Below are 6,000 nucleotides of genomic sequence, written 5' to 3'. Positions count from 1 at the left end.
TGGTCAAAAGCTTATGTATTTTGTATGAACGTATTAACCCATTATGGTTTCCATTTAGGGATTATACGAACAAATTTTATAAACTTAATAACGATCATGATGTGCATTAAGAAATTGTTTTTAAAATAAACGGCATTCTAAAGACATATTGATATACTGAATATCTATAGGATAATTTAGAAATAGAAGAAATTTGTATAGAATGTAATGATAATTGGATTAATAGAAGGTTCTGTTATTTCATCGAGTTCTTTTTTTTTTTTTTTTTTTTTTTTTTTGAAAGAAATCAATTAAACTTCAATATAACATCGCTATGTGGCAACTTTCTATATAGCAATTAATTTATTTCGTCACTGCAGAATTCTTTCTTTTCATTGATAAAATATTCAAACAACTAAATCCAGAATACCGAACATTGTTTCTATCAAAAAGTTCTACAAAGATATAAATAAGGTACCAATCTATCCGAATGAAGCTCTTCTTAAATCATCTGTAGCACATAATACAATGAGCTAAGATATCATTTATTATAGAACAATTTATTGATCTAATTTTCAATGAGAAAATTTCTCCAGCAATATTTTCTTCTTTTCACAATCTCCTTTCAATAATTCATATTTTGACAATTAAGATATATATATACATATACGTTTTAATGTTCATAATAATCTGTACGCTTTAGTGCATTTGTAATAACGTTATTTAAATTTGACCAAAATTTGTACAAATTGGTGATGAATTATTAATTAGAAGTAGAATTTATTAATTTTGTATGAAACGAGCAGATTGTAAAAAATTTTGAGCAGATAGAGTACATTTCAACTTCCTGTGATATGTAAAAATTTTCAAATGAGGTTCTAAGCATACAAGCAATATTCCGATCAATCTAATATCATAATCATTAACATGGTTATTATCTTGCTTGTGAAAGTCATGTTGAAATATGTTTCCCTTTTGATAGGTGCAAATAAGGCAATAAAGTGAATTTACTTATTGGCCACGTATCGACCATAAATTCTTGAAATGAAAGATATTCGGAATATTTTCCAACGGCGTAGATCATATTCTCGATCAAAACACTCGATTGTATCCGTTGAATACACCCGTGTACAATACCGTGAAAATCACGTACATTGCTGCACCTTATTTTCGTGTTCCGTCAAGCAAACGGAAATGTTCATCAAACAAGTTTCCAACTAGTGTTATTAAATGTCATTCATTTCAGTCTGTAACCTTTTGCATAATTGCTTCGTTTTCAACTCTAATTGCAAAATATTTTTCGAAAGTTTCCTCGACAAAAAGAAGCAATTATCTCGTTGTAATTTAGTAAAGCTGCAAATTCATGAGGCAGTCGTTTGCAATAAATTACATAATAACGAACTCCCAGTTGTAGAAAAACGAACCTTTTTATCTCCCACGTTTAATTCCGCATCGAATATCGTCCCTCCTATAGGAAGAACTACGACAGTAATTCACAGAAATATTCGAATACTCATCACAGAAAATTTTTATGATTATATTATGTGCGTTATACGAAACATTCCACAGTTTCATTGGTACTGTGATGAGGTACGCCTGCGATTATGTTCAATTACATTATTGAAATTGTAAAGCAATCTGAGAATTTATATAGAAGATATAAAACATTCCTTGCAAATATACACGTAGTAAAAGATTATTATAGAATAATGATCATGAACATATACTAATTAAAGTTAAAAACGATCTCACTAAATATTATGGCTTGCTGATATATTAAACAATTGAATATTGAAATACCTCAGTGATTTTGCAAAGTATATGCAATAAATATCTTGTAATTTTTATATAGACTTTCAAATTTATAACTTAGTACTCATTATTTAATTCGTAAATTAATTAATTAATGTAATGATGATCTTGTAACGGTCGTAACACAAACTATACATTTTCGAAAATTGTTTTAAATAGAACTTGTCCTATTTTGAGAGAGACATTTGGCGATGGTCGCAGATCTTATCTAGGTGGATGTACCTCCGAGACTTCAGAGTGGTCTTTGTTTTTCTAAATAGTACAATACATTTTTTCGACGTCAGTCGATGCAGTTTTTTATTCCCTACAGAAGAGTATACAGGTACGTAATTCGAAAAATGATTAGTTTAAAAGATATCTGAAATTTAATATTATGAGACTTGTATGAATGGGAAAGAAATTTGTATTAGTTTTTATTCAATAATACTACTAATATATATACAAAAATACAAATATATACATAAAATAATACATATAACAAAAAAAGAGTCTCGCAAGAGTAGCGATTATTCAGGATCGAGGTAACCCAGCTCCAACTAGTGTGCTCCCATGTCTCTCGGGGATTCTCCCGGCTCCCGGTCCAACAGCAACCTTGCGGTCATTGCTTCTTCTAGGAAAGGGTCAATGTTCACCAGACATCCTGACCGTCTCAACATAGTAAGTTGGGCCACACGGTGTCTCAGCGCTTGGTTCGCTTGCTCGCGCACGCCTGGCAGGCGGATTTTCCTGGCCCATGATGCCATCCTCGCAAATTTTCGTGGCAACAACCGAATCGAACCGAACTTTTGTTGCAAAAGAATAGCTGTGTCCCAAAAGCTAGCATCATCAAAATTTGCTAGCACGGCGATGAGCATGCCTGGTCTCAAACTTTTGGTCTTCGGCCAGTACGCCGCGGGTTGCACGAGTATCTCCCAATTGAGCGTTTCGGTTATTTTGGACCATCCTGCTATGCACACCCAGATGGTAGTAAGTATCTCGACTCGCACCATCCCGACACGAATCCTTTCTCGGAACCGATCATTCGTACGTTGCAAGATCTCCATCTTCCGAAAGTCTCGTCAAAAATTTCGAATATCAGTGTTTTGCTATGCTGATTCGCCTAGTCACTTCTCGAGGTGAGACGACACTCTGGATTTGCCGGAACTCGGATCGCCCTTATATAGAGAGTGGATGTCATCTTATATATTGAGTTATAGTGAGACTACTCTCATTCGCTCACCGTTTGAACTAAATGATCTTTTTCATTTGTCTTGCTCCACACTTCTTGTCCTCGCAACATTTTATAACAGTATACAGACAGAATATATAGTCTTTGTTCTTGATACGCCAGTGTCAGATATCAATTGTTGCTTCTCGTTAAAATAAATATACAATTATTAGATGCTTTTTTTAACATATCGATCCGTATCCCTATAATTTTCTAGAATCTTTAACCTCAGCATGTCGTTTCAAAATAGAAAACGAAGAGCAATTTGCTACAATTTAGAAACTCGGATCACGATAATATACATAATATGAAATTAAAAAATTGAAAATTTTGGGCTTGAATGTAATTTTTTATACAATCGATTACGATACCTTTAATTTAACAAAAAATCATCGTTCTACGTTAATTTAAAAAACTATTGCTGAGATAATGTAGGCGTCAGCAGTTTTAAGGTGTATTTTTAATTTCAGACTCCGCAGATCTATCTACGTCCTTCTCATGCCAGAATTTTATAATTTTTATTAAAGCACAATCAGTTGAAATTTTGTTCTGTAAACTCAGTATATTTCTTTCTATAACCTTTCTTTCGCATCTTTGTCTTTTCATGTCTTTCAACAATAACACTCAATTTCTCATGAGTTTCGAACACATTCATCTCATTTCTAATGACCTTCCATTACCTTACTTCATTTTTTACCTGCAACAACAAGTTCGATTCGACGTCTCCGTTAGATCCGATTAACACGTGTTGTATGAAAGGAGAGACGTTTAGCACTCCCCTAGACAAGGATGGAACACACATAAATGGTAAGGCACAGTCGCCTTTCGGGGCGGCACTTACCATGTTTTTTTTTTTGGGGAGCATGAGGCGGGCATGGGTTTTCGGGCCGTAGGACCACGTCCCGGGAAACCCCGATAGATCTGATGCTCTCTTACAGTCGGGTGGCAGCTGGTCGGTGCCTCTGGCGCCCGTCAATTTTGCCGATCCGATGCGGAGAGTTTCGGAGAAGTTGGTGGGCCCATGCCTGTCAAGACCACTCACCTCACCTTCTTGTGGGGCCCCCCGACACCCTGCACCGGCTTTGACCGGGACAGGGTGCGAAAGAGTGAGTGGCACCAGGACGGACTTTGTTGATGACCGCGGCGACAACAATGACAAACATGGATTGCGACCAAAAAGCGAAAATGGTTTACGGTGCAGGGGAGGGATACCCCAGTACCGGCGCAGCGGTGGGTAGTCAAGTGGGCTCACCTGCGTCGTCATCTCACGACCACGGCTGTTCGGGGGTGGACCGCCAGGCCCCCGGATGTGTTTTCACGTCTGGTGAGGCGGGAGGCAATAGTACGGAGATTCATAAGGAACCTCCGAGAAGAATAACAAGAGCATCGCGGAGAACCACGGGCGGGGCGGACGGCGTCTTCCTCGCACCGGCCGCGGTAACGGGCCTCGCGCCGGTAAGGGAGCTAAGAGCGCGGACGAGGTCCGATGACGGGGATTCGGTCGCCTCTTCCGCGTCTCGGTCATCCCTGGGATCGATCGTCTCCGGGGGGAAGAGAAGGCGCATGACGACGCTGACCCCGGAGATTTCTGTGGATTTGGCGCTGGACATACGGATGAGCTCGGCGGCCGACATGAGCGCCGAGTTCACCAGGCAGGTGTCTAAGATCTTGCGGGTGGCGACGACAGCGCCGAACCTGAAGGGAACAAGTGTCAAGGACCTAAAAAATGCGGCGGCCTACGTCGCCGCCGCATGGAGGGAGCTTAACCTACAGAGGGCTGAGGTGGTCCACAGCGGTAGCTCCACGGCCGCCAAGCTCGCGGAAGCAAGGCTGACCGCGTTGGAGGAGGAAAACGCGGCCTTGCGTAAAGAGAAAACGAGGCTGGCCGCTCGCACCCACGAGTGCCCGCGGTGCAACGGTCGGGCTATTGAGCCCGGCCACCCTCCGCGGGAGGGGAAGCAAGAAGGCGCGCGTCTGGACGCCCTAGAGAAAAAGATGGGCGAACTCGGTCCCTCCATCATGAGGGCCATCGAGGAACGGTTCGGGGGCCGAAGACCGCGCAGCCCCGAACCTCGGCGCAAGGCGGACCAACCCGCTGTCCCACGCGTCACCCAAGCCACAATGCTCCCGAGGGAGCAGGAGGGTGGCGAATGGAGGGTGGTGGAAAGACGGCAGCGGAAGAAAAGGGCCGCAAGGAAGGAGGAGGAAAAAGAGAGAATGCCCGCTGCTCCTTCGTCGCGAGTAACGGGCGTACGGAAGACGGGCGACGCACTGGTGGCTAAAAAAGGAACGGCGCAGGCGACAAAAACGGCCGGGCTCCCCCGCGCACCGCGTACGTCCGCGGTGACGTTGACTATCAACGAGGGGGTTAAGACTTCATACGCCGATGTTCTCGCGACGGCGCGACAGAAGGTCCCGCTTGCGGAGATCGGCGTCGAATCCCTCGGAATGAGGAAGTCGATGACCGGGGGTATAATTATCCGGCTCCTAGGCGACAGAGACAGAGGAAAGGCGTCGCGATTGGCGACGCGTCTGGCCGAGGTGCTGGATCCGGCCGCGGTGAGAGTAGCGGCCCCGAACAGGACGGCGGAGCTGAGGGTAGCCGGGATAGACATCTCGATCGCTAAGGAGGAGCTGCGGCAGGCGCTGGCCTCAGCGGCGGGATGCGGCAGTGCGGAAGTGCGGGTCGGAGAGATCCGCACCACCAGATACGGCCTTGGGACTGCATGGGTAAGGTGCCCAGTGGCTGGAGCCCGGAAATTAGCCCGGGACGGGAAAGTAGCTCTGGGATGGTCCACGGCGAAGGTCACGGCTATCCCGAAGAGACCCTTGCAGTGCTTTAAATGCCTGGAGCTGGGGCACATGCGGGCAACCTGCACGTCCAACGTGGATCGCGGGCATCTGTGCTACAGGTGTGGCGGTAGCGGGCATCGTGCCAGGGGGTGTCCCGCCTCCGCGCCCAAGTGCCCGTTATGCGAGTCGCTGGGGGCGCCAGCCAACCA

The 6,000-nt window shown here is 44.0% G+C and overlaps 1 non-coding gene across 1 annotated transcript; it reads left to right on the top strand.

Moving 5' to 3' along the window:
* Window positions 1-3,743: 3,743 nt before the first annotated feature.
* LOC139988640 (U6atac minor spliceosomal RNA) lies at window positions 3,744-3,850 on the top strand. The gene has a single exon (XR_011800179.1). It is a non-coding gene; the product is annotated as a U6atac minor spliceosomal RNA (small nuclear RNA).
* Window positions 3,851-6,000: the final 2,150 nt, after the last annotated feature.

This window comes from Bombus fervidus, chromosome 6 (genome assembly GCF_041682495.2).
Source record: "Bombus fervidus isolate BK054 chromosome 6, iyBomFerv1, whole genome shotgun sequence".
NCBI classification, from domain to species: domain Eukaryota; kingdom Metazoa; phylum Arthropoda; class Insecta; order Hymenoptera; family Apidae; genus Bombus; species Bombus fervidus.
The sequence above is the reverse complement of the archived record's forward strand: the minus strand, read 5'-3'. Positions and strand labels throughout refer to the sequence as shown.